Below are 13,297 nucleotides of genomic sequence, written 5' to 3'. Positions count from 1 at the left end.
TAGAGGTGACATGTCTGTTCACTCTCTTGATTGTGGGGCTGGTTTCACAGGTCACATATTCCAAATTTATCAAATTGTATATTTTAAATATGTCATTTCTTGTACGCTAATATAACTTTTGAAAAGCCAGAGGGAGACCAGATTCCTGCTGTGTCTTTCCCCTAAAACTAGGAGGTTTAGGGGAGATTTTAGGGAGTGAGAAAGTGGGAAAAAAGGAATATTTTAAGCCACCATTCATCAATAATGCAAAATGTACTATCCTGTTGCATTTTCATCCCTACCTTTGATAAAACAAAATAAGTGAGAGACAAGTATATGATTTTTCTGTCCAAACAAATCTTTAACTTTAGAGTGTTGGGGCCGGGGAAGGGGTTGCTTCAGGTGAAGGGAACAGCATGCAAGGGGGTTCCGGTCATTCAGCCATCCCTTCATTGATTCAGAAAATATTTATTGAGCATCTGTTATGCTGTAGGTACTGGTCTAAGTGCTGTGAATACAGCCGTGAACAAGAGATTCACATCTTTACCCAAGTGAAACTGACATTCTGACAGAAAGAGACATTCAACAAATGTGTTATGTGAATATAGCTTGTTAGAAGGTGGTAAATATTAAGGAAGAAAATTAAGATTAGGGGATGGGGGGTGCCAGGGGAGTGCAATACTAAATGAAAGGGTCAGGAAAGGCTCATTTGAGTAAAGTCTTGAAGGAAGGAATGATCTAGGTGGGTGTCTGAAGGAAAAGCATTCCAGGCAGAGGGAACAGCCAGTGCAAAACAAAGGTCTTGAAGCTGGACACTGCGGTGCTTTGGCGGAAGAAGCTGGAGGTCAGTGTAGCTAGCGCAGAGTGAGAAAGGGGGAGTGGCAGGGAGTGAACCAAAGATGGTATCAGATGCTGATCTGCCAAAACGGGGGCTGTGTGAACGACATGGGGCAAGCGCACTCACAAGAGCATCCCACCAATTTGTCGTATCTCCCCAAGCCCCTGAGAGGGAAGCACAAAGGACTGATGCCTTTTAAAGCATTTCTTCCAACTCCCCCTAGTCTTCTGCTCAATCACAGATCAGACTGAAGGCAACAGCCCCACATGCCTTGGGGTGCTCAGATGCTGCACCTATCTGGGCGTCAATCTGGGTGCCCCAGGCAGACAAGCATCCCAAGACAGCCATCCCAAGGCAGAGGTCGGGAAGCTGCTCTTTGAGGAGCTATGAAGGGGCTGCGGGTTTTCTGCCTAGACTAGAGGCGACTTGGAGGAAGCCAGGGATGTAATCACAGGCAGAAGATCTCTGACGGGCTGTCTGGAGGAAGGACGATTAGCTGTGTGCTGTGGCCTGTGGCAAGGAGGGTCCTAAGAAAGAGAAGATCTGGGTTTGATCTGAACGGTAAAGCCAGCAGAGCGATTAAAGCTGAGGAGGACCCTGCCACGGGAAATAAAACCATTGCATATCATCAATTCTCAGGCAAACAGCAGTCACAGCAGCTCTCTTTAACTGAGATGATACACTGAGTTCAAAGAGGCAGTCACTTGCTCCAAGTCTGTGAGGGTTATTAGCCTGCTTGCTCTCAGGTCCTCTCCCTGCCTCTCCTTTTGCTTTGCTCTGTATCTAAGGGAACTACATTTCCCAGGTGCCTTTGCACCCTGGCTTCCGGGTAGTTTCAGCCAATGGGAGGCCCAGGCAGGAGATCAGAGGGCGGGAGAAAGAGAGAAGCCAGGGTACTTCTCCCTCTTCTGCTCCGCCTCTCCGCCAGCAAATACAACTGCTCTGTGTTCTTAGCTCCCAGAAGTCAGCGCTTGCCCAGAGATCTAGCTCCCTTTAAATGGTTCTGGTCCCTGGGCCCTGGTCACACCACCTCCTCCTATTGTTTCTCCAGCCTAGTGGCTAATCTCTGGGTAGCCTTAGTGTCACCCAGCTGTCTTCTCAGCAACTCCATCATCCGCTAACCAATTCCCTGAATTAAATTCTCTCTGTTTGAAAGACCTAAGATGATTTCTATTTTCTGGGCTGAACCCTGACCAGGGGAACCAAAAATTTAAATCCAAGACTATCTTCATAACCACTTGAAAAGCTCATATGCCCTGCCTACCCCAAAGAGGCAATATCCCTATAGGTTTTGTGGACTGGCCACTTGGGTTCAAATCCCAGGATAGCTCCTTATTCAACTAGGCATTATTCACTGGGTTACTAAACTTTCCATGTTTCTTTTTCCTCATCTGTGAAATTAGGATAATATCAGGTAATAGGTTGGGCTTTCCAAAGATGGCTATAAAAATATTATCTATTCAGGATGCCCTTCTGCAGTGTGACTTGTTACACCCCTTGAGTTTGATTCCCCTCCCCTTGAATCTAGGCTGGTCTTAGGGACTTGCTTGTCCCTGAGAATGCAGTCAGGTGGCACCGTATGATTTCTAAGTAGGTCAGAAAAAACCCTCCATCTTCTGCTTTGGTCTCTTGAGAAACACTTGCTCTCTCTTTCTCTCTCTCCACACTCCTTCTCCAAAAGCCAGTAACCATGTTGGGAGGGAGCCCAAGCCACATGGAGAGGTTCCCGGCTGGTGCTCCAGGCAGTAGCCTCAAATCATCCCAGTCCAGGCACCCCACAGGCGAGTAAAGAATCCTCCAGGTGATTCCAGCCCCCAGACATTCCAGGTTTCTCATCACGGAGCTGGCAAACCGTCATCACCGTGGCCTGCCTGAATTCCAAACTCACAGAACCTGTGAGGAGGACAACGCAGTGGTCATCTTGCATCGCTGAGTCGGGGCCGGTTTGCTTCACGGTTAACAGATCACCAAAACACGAAGGTACCTACTCCATGGATTTGCTGAGAAAATCAAATGAGTTCATAAGTAAGTATTTAGAACAGCTCTTGCAGGTAGGAAGTGCTCAATAAATGGGCCCTCTTTCTGTTGTTATTCATTATGCTCTCTGAATCAATTCCCACCTGTGTCACTAACACTGCTCTTTTCAAAGTATCAAGACCTGGATGTGGATGCACTTTCCTCTTTGGGCCTCTTGGCATTACGCCCTTCTGGCTTTCCTCCCAGGTCACTGGATTTCCTTCTGAAATCTTTGCTGTTTCTTTTTCCTCTCCTTAATCTCTCTAAGCTGTTGCACCCTAGGGCCCAACCCTCAGACTCCTTTTCTTCTCTCTTCCCTCCCAGAATGATTTCATCCACGCCCACGGAGGTATTTACCCATCACTCACAGCTACTGTCCGCAGCACTTCGCAACGTTATGGCTGTTAACTCATTTAATTCTGTCACAGCCCTATAAGGTAGGCACTATCCTTATCTCCATTTGAAAGAGGGGAAATTGAGTCACGGATAGGTTTAGCAACTCATCCAAGATCCCACGGTCATGACTGGCCCCCAGACCCCCAGGCAACTGGAGTCCACGGTCCTCAAACAGGGGGAACTTTGGGCAAGAGCTGTTTTCAGGGAGCCGAGACCACCGAGGAGGTGTATCTGCCACTGGAGAGGCAGAGCAAGAGAGGGAGAAATACCCTGGCTTCTCTCTTCCTCCAGCGGCTGGTCTGCTTCTTGCGCCTCCCATTGGCTGAAACTACCTGGAGGCCAGGTTGCAAGGGCACTTGGGAAATGTAGTTCCCTTTCTCAGCCTCAGCACTACTGATAGTTGGGCAGCTATCCTGGGCATGAGAGGACACTCAGCAGCAGCCCTGGGCTCTATGCACTTGATGCCAGGAGCACACCACCCCCTGCAGTTGTGACAATGACAAACGTCTCCAGGTATTGCCAAATGTCCCCTGGGAGAACAGAGCTGCTCCCCCCACCCCCAGTTAAGAACCGCTGTGCTGACCACCATGCTGGGCTTTCTTCCATCTCTAATATCACATGGCCAATCGGAACCCCCCAAAACCTGTTCCTCCCCCAGCCTTCCCACCTCAGCAAATGATAGCCCCCCTCACGCAGGTCCTTAAGCTAAATACTTAGACATTGTCTGGCCTCCTTTCATTCACTCCCAGCCCTCCCCCTCATCCAATCTGTCAGCAAGGCTGATCAGCCCAACCAGCAGAATGTGAGCTGGATCTATTGCCCTCAGCCCCTAGTCTGAGCCACCATCACTCTTCCCTGGGACACCTTCATCAGCCTCCTCTTCCCAGGTCCCCTTGCTGCCACCTCTATTGCCCTTAGAGTCTGGTCCCCACGGAGCAGCTTAAAACCTTCCAAGGACTCCCCATCCCATTTAAGTTCCACACACATACCCACAGCCACGCTAAGGAAGTACCTTCCTCTCAAGCCTCATTTCCCTCCACTCTCCCTTCACTCCCTCACCACTGACCAGTGGATGCTTCAGTCCCATCCTGCTGCCACAGGGCCTTTGCACAGCCTTTGCTCTCCCTGCCCCATGCTTCCCAGAGCTGGTTCCTCATCTTTCAGCTCTCAGCTTTCCTTGAACACCCTGCAGAAGCCTGTCCCATTTGTTCTTCTCCATCCTGACCCTTGGTTTATTCTGTCTGCAGCATTTCCTACAATGTTTTACTGCTTTGCCTGTTTCCTGTCTGTAGCAGGTTGAATGGCAGTCCCTGAAAAGATATGTCCGCATCAGATCTCTGGCACCAGTGAATATGACATTATTTGGGGGGAAAAAGGACTTTGAAAGACATCACTAAAGATGTCAAGATAAGGAGATCATTCTGGACTGTGAGACACACACACAGAGACAGACACAGAGGACACAGCCAAGTGACGATGGAGGCCGAGGCAGGAGTGAGGCAGGCTCAAGCCAAGGAATGCATGGAGCCAGCAGAAGCTGGCAGAGGCCAGGACAGATTCTCCCCTGCAGCCTGGAGATGGAGAAAGACACTGCCAACACCTCGGTTTCAACCCTGACTCCAGAACTGTGAAACAATATATCCGTTGTTGCAAGCCACCAGTTTTTGAGACTGTGTGACAGCAGCCACAGGAAACAGAACACAGGCAGCCTTCCCTCCCACGAGGCCATGTGCCCAGGAGAGCAGAACCCATATCTGCGATGTTCCTCCCCATAACCCCAGCCTCAGCACAGCGCCCATTGCTGATAACAAAATAAAGGAATAGTCTGACTTGAAGATGCTCTTAATTTCTTCATCCCAGCCGGAAATTGTTCATTTCTCTTTAGGTTCCTCCCCATCCCCCGGAGATAGGAGGCTCACTCCCTTCAGAACAGCGGTTCTCTCACCCAGGGCACTTCTGCCCTCCAGGGGACATGTGGCAGTGGCTGGGGACATTTCATTGTCACTGTTCCGGGGGGAGGGATGCTGCTGGTATCGAGTAGGTAGAGGCCAGGGCTGCTGCCCAACATCCTACAAGGCACAGGAAAGCCCTCAGGACAGAGAATGAAACCTCACATTTCAGCAGTGCTGATGCTGAGAAACTCAGGACTAAACTTAGTACTTAATGCCCATAGGACAATGATTGCCTCCTGAATCTATTCCTCTTCTTCCAGTAGCAGTCCCTCAGTTTCCCCTGAAACAGCACCTCCCCCCAGTCTGGTTCCTTTGGGTAGAGGCGACTCCACCCCCAACTCCAGAAATGGCACGAGACCTGGCCTGGGAGGCCAAGTATCCTCCCCGCCACAGCAGTTGGTTCAGGATTAGCTATGCTTCCCCACCTCCCCACTAAAAAAACTCACGTCCAATAAAAGACAGATTTTAAATTTAGAGGCCATGTAATTAACCCTCCCATTTCCCACTGGACACAGAATTGTGGGAACAAAAATTGGGAGCATCTAGGACCTCTTGTCTGCCTCCATGACGGTAAAGAATGACTGAGAATGGAGGAAAACATTCCAACGAAAGCAGAGTTAAGAGATAGAAGGCAGGGATAGGAGGGGAGGGCCTCTGAGATATTGTCTGAACTCCTGGATACAGCTGGACCTGAAGGCATTTTCTCCTACATCTTTCAGCTTTGTGCGGTAATAAATACTATTTCTGACCAAGCTGGTTTCGGTTGGGTTTCTGTCACAAGATCTAAGATTCTTGCTTGAAACTTCTGCAGACTAAGCTCAGAATTTCCTCAAATCTTAAACTTCTCCAACTGAACATCCTTTATTTCTTCCACTGTTCCCCAAGGGACCTGACTCCCATGCTCCTCTTAAAGCCCAGGCCTCAGAACATCATCCCTGAAATCAAAGAGGCGTGGCCCATCTCTGCAATGTGGTGAGATCTTCAGAAGCCCAACAATGCCCACCCAACACACCCTCCGATCCTGCCCACTTCCTGGCACCATTAGTGTTAACAAAGGAGACACATGTGTTACTCTGAGCTGTAACTGCCCATTTCCTCATCTATTTCCATGAGCTGCAGGAAGGTCTCTGGCTCATTCACTGCGGGTTCTCCATCACCAAGTGCGTGGAACTAGCACAAAGAAATGTCTGCGAGGTGGTGGTAGAATCATCATTATTGTTACTGTTGCTATTATGACCATCATTTGCCCCATTTTACCGATGAGAAAACCAAAGGGGAGAAGCCTTGCTCGAAGTCACATGACTAGGAACAGGTAGAGACAGGTGATCTCAGGCACTCCACCTCGACCTCGGCTCACCAGCTACCACCTGCCCATAACGAAAGAGCGCTCGGCAAATACGGACTGAATCAGAGATGAGCCAGCAAGCGCTGTAAGGAGGCAGACAGTACGTTTCTTTGACTTCGCAGGTCACGGGGTCTCTGTCGTGACTGCTCACGGAGAGAAAGCAGCCGTGGGCAGCGTGTCAGCAAGCCCATGTGCCAGTTACATTTGTTTACAAAAAGAGGCAGTCAGCCCCCAGTTCTAGTGTGCTGACCCCTTATTAAATGACTGCATGAGTGAAGTGACTATTTGAATATTTACTGAGCCCCTACTGTGTGACGGGTGCTGTTCTAGGCACCAAGGACACAGTTGTGAACCAAATAGACAAAAAGCATTGCCCTAATATTCCAGTTGAGGGAGGAGACAATTAGTAACTAAGTAAAAACTGTGAAACAAGGCGGAGAACGGAAGGTGTGCGTGTGCGGAGTGGGGGCGGGAGGTGCGATTTTACATATGGAAACCAGGGGAAATCTCTCTGATAGGAAGTCTGAAGAAGATAAGAGAATAGCCAAAGTGTAGATAGGCGGGGAAGAGGGATCTGCGAAGAAAGAACATCACAGGCAAAGGCCCTGGGGTTGGATTGCACCTGGTGGGTTTAGGAACAGTGAGGAGGCCCATGTGGCTGGAGTTGCGTGAGGGAGGGGGAGAGAGGGAGGAGATGAGGGCCGAGGGGTGAGCAGAGGCCAGATACATAGGCTCTTCTGGGTCATGATGAAGATTTTGGTCTTTTGCTCCAAGGGTAGCCTGGGACAGCCGGGCGCAAGGTGAGGGACATGGGTTTCCAGCATCCTCTGTGACAGTGAACAGAACAGAAAGTCATGGAAAAGAAGACACAGTGCCAAATGTTGACCCTCTGGGCTTCCGTCCCCATCAGCCCTAGTGGATATGTTGAGATTAAGTCTTCCACCCAACCCAACCCAATTCAACCCACTTGGCTGAGCTCTGCTTATACCCAGGTCCCCCTGCCCCCAGCTGAATCCTGCCCCCATGGCTTTGGTCCAGGTCCTCCTCATTCCTCATCCCCCTGAAGTTTCCTCCAAGCCAGCTCCCTCCAGACCTGCTTCTCTGAAGCCAGCGAGGCATTATCCTGGGGTCCTTTGGCCCTGCCTTCTCTATATCCACCCAACCCATTTCCTTGTCCTCTCTGGCGCCCAGCTAAACTACATTCCCAGCCTGTCTTGCAGTTGGATGGAACCATGTGATGGAGTTTTGGGCAACAGAACAGAGGTGATAATGCCATGTCTGGGCCTGGGCCATGAAAACCTCCCAGGGTTTCACCCCTCACAACTCCCTCCTCGCCCTCTGGCTGAATACAGGACTCCAAGGACGTCAGGGAGGGTGGTGCTATGGGATGGAATGAGCCCAGGTCCTGTGGGGACTTTGTAAGGAGGGCTTCCCCCTTAATCCCTCAGCTGACCCAAACTGGATGTGATATAAGCAAGGAGCAAACTCTTGAAAGTCACTGAAGCAATGCAGTTTGTTACAGCAGCTAACATGACGCATCCTGACCTATACCACACCCTACAGGCAGCTCAGAACCACTGAAATCAAATGAACAAAAAGAATGACTCCCATTAATTTAGCTTTTGTTGTACATCAATCATACCTCAATCTGCCAATCACCATGATAGGAATTTAACTCAGCTTATCACGTTGAACCCTCATACAACCCCAAGATAAAGGTGCTGTGATATCTACATTTTAGAGATAAGATAACCAGGGCTCAGATGGGTTAAGTAATTTTTTTCCTTTCCAAGATCACAGTGCTAGTAAGTACCTGACTTGAAACTCAAAGCAGTCTAATATATAAAGAGTTCCTAAAAATCAATAAGAAAAAAAAGGCCCACAGTGCCAGAAGGAAAAAAATAATGGGCAAAGGATATGAACAATTATTATTTTGCAGGGGGAAAATATAAATAGCTCTTCAACATAAGAAAAGAGGCTCCACCTCACTCAGAATAAAAGAAATATAAACTGAGCCATAATGAGCTCTTTTTATCACCCATCAATTTGGCATAAATCCAAAAGCTTAACAACAGAACTGTCTGCCGGCGAGGCAATGGAGTGAAAAAAGCACTCTCAGACATTGCTAATGGTAGTGTAATTGGAACAAGTCATCTGGGAACAATCCCATACAGAGAACAATTTGGCAAGACTTACCAAAAACACAGACTCACCCGCTTTGAGCCAGCAAACCCTTCAGAGAATTTATCGCATGGGTATCCTTGCTCATGTGTACGGCCACAGTGATAACACTTACATGTAGCTAGGCACTTTCCTAGGTTCTTGATAGTAACTCATTTATCCTTCACCACAATGCTTTCATTTCAGATGGAGATTTATTATCTCCATTTTACAGGTGAAGAAACAGAAGCACAGAGAGGTTAAGGAACATGGCCAAGGTCACACAGTGAAGGAGCTGCAAAAAGGTTCACGGACAAGGTTATTGATTGCAGTAAGTTTGTCAGAACAAAAGCCTGGCGCAGACTAAGTGCCCATCAGTGGGGGTAATGGTAAAATAAGTGTTTGCCCAGCCATGTGATGGAATAGAGCTCAGAGCAGCTGTTAAGAGCAGGGATCCTGGAGTGGAGTGAGGGCAGAGCTCAGTGGTAGGGTCATGCTCAGCATGCACCAGGTCCTGGGTCCAACCCCCAGTGCCCCGATCAAATAAAGAAATAAACAAACAAACAAACAAACCTAATTGCCCCCCACCCACACAAAAATAAATAAATAAATAACAAGAATAAGAGGGGAGGGTGTAGCTTAAGCAGTAGATCGCATGCTTAGCATACACAAGGTCCTGGGTTCCATCCCCAGTATCTCTTCTAAAAATAAATAAATAAATAAGCCTAATTACTTCCCCTCTAAGTAAAGTGAATAAATAAGAAGTGCAAAGTGTAAACCATTAAAAAAAAAAAAAAAAAAAAAAAAAGGAATAGAGATCCTGGGACCAAGCTGCCTGGTTCAAATTCAACTCCGTCACTTTCAAGTTAGGTGCCCTGGGGCAAGTGACTTAACTTCCCTGCGTCTCAGTTTCCCCATGTGCAATACGGCGCTGATGGTACTACCTACATCGTAGGCTGTTCTGAGGACGGCACGAGTTAGTCTGTGGAAAGCCTTTGGACCGGGGGTGGGGGGAACTTTTCCTACAAAGGTCTGGATAGTAAGCATCTTCAGCTTCACCAGCCAAACACTCCCCGCGGCAATTAGCTGTACTGTTGTCATGGGAAATCAGCCAGAGACAAAGCATAAATGAATGGGTGTGGCTGTGTGCCAATAAAACTTTATTTATAAAATGTGCTATGGTCCAGATTCGGCCCTCCCGCTGTAGGTTGCCAGCCCCCAGTTTAGACGAATGCCTCGCACCCAGTGGGCACAATGTAAATAGTTTGTTAAATCAATGGACAATCTGAAATATCATGCAGTCATTTTTTTCCAAAGAATGCAAGCAATCTCTATGTATTGATTTCAAAAGATGCCCAAGACAGTTATTAAAGTGAGGGTATAAAGCAGTGGGTGGTACGTGCCGTCTTTCCTGGTAAGGGCAGAGTGTAGTTAGCAAGAACCTAAATTCCTATTTGCATAAAGATATACAGTCAACTTAAAAAAAAAATGGGTAGTTACTACGGCGGAGGGTAAGACGGGGTATCTGAGGGTGAGGGCTAAAAGTTACATTTTACCCTGTGCACTTTTTTATGTTTTAATTTTTGAATGATCCACGTGTATCATTTAACCAAAGAGTTAAATATTTTAAAGCTTCTACCAGGCTGTCTGTGCCCTAGCATGGGGCTCTTCAACCTCAGCCCTGTTGACATTGGGCAGGCTAATTCTCGGTTGTGTGTGAAATTGTAGGATATTGAACAGCATCCCTGGCCTCTATCCGCTAGATGCCAGTAGCAGCTCCCAGATGTGACAACACAGACTATCTCCAGACATCGCCAAATGTCCCCTGGGGAGCAAAACCACCCCAGCTGAGAACCACTGTCCTAAACCCAAATCCTACAGGCTGTGCTGAGCTGCCAAACCTCGCACAATCCCACATCTTTCCTAAAAAGACTTTTCAGCAAGGGTTTATCGGGTGTCAACACTGCACTGAGCAGTACTGAAATATTACAATGGTCCTCCCCAGAGAGATGCCATTTTTATCCACCCTTCACTGATGGGGAAACAGGCTCAGAGAGGTGAAGCCAGGAAGTGGAGCTGCCAGGATTTGAACCCAGGTCTGGCTCCTCCAAGCCATGGCCCATCCTGTTCTGACTCTCCCACCCTCTCCCTTCCCCACCTCTGCCAGTGGCACCAGCCTTTATGGGCTGGGGACCCTGACATCCTCTTGGCCCCAGTGACCGCTCCCAACCCAAGTCTAATCGGCTCGCCCGTCCTGGTGATCTTTCCCACAATGACTGTCACATTCGTTTCTTCCTCTCCACTCCCTTGGCCTTCAAGTTTCATCTCTGCAACTCAGAATTTGGGCTCCCAGAGAGAGTGGAGGAGAGAGTGATGGTGTCTGGTCATCACCGCGGCCACCTCTGGTGATACCATCGTCTCTCTGGGTCTCAGATCTCAGAGGGCCTGACCAGCTTGGAGATTCACTGCAATCTAACCTCGCCCATGACCCATTGCCGCCAGCCAGGCCCCTGCAGCACGGTGCAGACTACGTGGGAACTGACCAGTTCTCCTCCCAGGGCCTTGGCACTGGCAGTGCCCTTGCCAGGAGTGCAGTTTCCTCAGATTCACATGGTTCATTCCCTCAGTTTGCCGGAGTCTCCGCTCAAATGTCACCAGGCCTCTGGTGCAAGAGTGCAACCTCGTACTCCCAAGCCCCTTTCTCCAGAACACGTACCATCTCTGACAATTTATGTTTCCTTATTTGCCCACTGTCCGTGTCTCCCACTAGAATGCAGCCTCCTTAACACAGGGGTTTGTATGTGTCTTGTTCTCGCTGTTTTGGCGCCAAGAAGAGGCCGGGTATACATTGTAACTGTTGATGAATGAATGAATGAATGAATGAATGAATGAACATTCTCTTCCCACCCTCAACCCAGGAAATAACTGAGCAAAAGCAGAGCAACTCCGAAGAGGAAATGAGAGAAACTGGGAAGCACCCCAAGTCCAGCCTCCACACCCTTATTTATGCCATTCCCCCAATGGGAGCACCCTCCCTTCTCTTTCCCCACCCTTCCACATCCCCAGCGGTTCATGGTCCAGGCTTAAATCTATTTACAAATAGGGACTTTCAAACCTATAGAAGCTGTTCTTGTGGACCCTCCCTCTGGCTCAATGTGACCGCCTTTTAGCTTTCCACACACGGCCCCACTGTGAAGGGGCACAGGGCTGAGCTTTGAAGGGAGACAAAATGCACAGGGCAAAAGATCCAGAGCTCCCAGATGAGGAAGATCACCCCTGCCTAGTGTGGGACCTGATACAGCTAGGTGCCGGAAGCCAGAGCAACAAGAAAACTCCTACTCACTCATCAAAACCCAGCATAAATGTCCCCTCTGTCATAAAGCCTGACTCCCCCAGGCAAGGTCTTGCCTTTGCTCCAGGCCCCCGCCCAGGGGTTTCTCCCTCTGCCCCAGGCCTGACAACACGGGGCTGGGGGATATCTGTCTCCTCGAGTCTGGGAGCATCTTGAGCGTCAGACGCAGGCCAGGGTCCTCAGCATTGCCCAGCACAGAAAATCAAGACACATTAATCCCTGCAGCAGTCCTCCTAGAGATTAATGCCAGGTCCCCTTGCGCTTCATCAGAGAGCCAGCTGTAGGGAAGATGCCAGCAGGGATGGAAGTTCATCCTTAAGTCTATCCACCTTCCCATTAGCTGCTATTGAAGCCTCACAGAATCTTGACTGCTTGCAGGTCTGACACCTGAAGGGTCTGATGGCTACTTCCTTATAAGCTGGAAGCCAGAAGAAGGCAAAAAAAAATGTAGGCGAATTTGGGATGGCCTGTGGCCAGAGCAGCTGGCCATGGGGGGAGGGGGCCTCTGGGGTTCCCTCATTCTCTCAGGAAGCCTGCCTGAGCTAGGGGAGGATGGGCCACGCACCTCTCTTATGCATGGCCCTGTCCCCAAGAGACACCCTCAGGGACCCCTCCCTGAGCAGCTACTTCCCCTCCCCCCATTCGCACGTGGCACCTCAGACCAGGGAGAAGGCAATGCCCCACTAGCCCGCGGCTCTTCCAGACAAGGCTTTCGTCCAGGGGTAGAGCCTGTGGGCTAGATGGCCAGTGTGCCTTCGGACCTCCAGGGCAGGCGAGGCGCCCCTAACTGCCAGCCATCAGCAGACATCGCTTCCACCCAGAACTCCGGAGGCCATAGGGAACCAGAGAAGGTGCTACCCGGAGAGACCCAGTCAGTTTACCACCCCCACCCAACCGCATTCAAATAGGAATTTGAATATATTTCCTGAGCTGGGGGCGGCGGCAGTCAAATCCACCTCCCCCTGGAACCTCAGGCCCTTGCAGAAATCCCTACAGAGAAAAAGCAGCTATTTTTAGGATCCAAAATCCCAAGACCCTCTCTTGAGGCTCAGGGTCATGTCCTGCCTCGAGACGGCCCCTGGGATGGATGGAGCTACAGAGCCCGGAGCCCGGAGCCCACAGCCCGCCCCGCAGTCGCCCCATGCTGCCCCAGGCCCAGGCAGGAAGCCAAGGGGAAGATGTGAGGGGAAGGAAGGGGCCCAGGCCCCGGGAGGAGGAGATGCATGTGGGGGAAGGAGTCGGAGGAGGCCCCTCCCCCA

The 13,297-nt window shown here is 49.7% G+C and overlaps 1 protein-coding gene across 1 annotated transcript in view; it reads right to left on the bottom strand.

Moving 5' to 3' along the window:
- Positions 1-13,297, bottom strand: part of VAV1 (vav guanine nucleotide exchange factor 1) — a 47,714-nt gene that overhangs the window by 33,714 nt on the left and 703 nt on the right. The gene's annotated exons all lie outside the window — the stretch shown is intronic.

Source organism: Camelus dromedarius, chromosome 27, assembly GCF_036321535.1.
Source record: "Camelus dromedarius isolate mCamDro1 chromosome 27, mCamDro1.pat, whole genome shotgun sequence".
Classification (NCBI taxonomy): domain Eukaryota; kingdom Metazoa; phylum Chordata; class Mammalia; order Artiodactyla; family Camelidae; genus Camelus; species Camelus dromedarius.
This window is presented reverse-complemented; position numbering and strand designations above follow the sequence as displayed.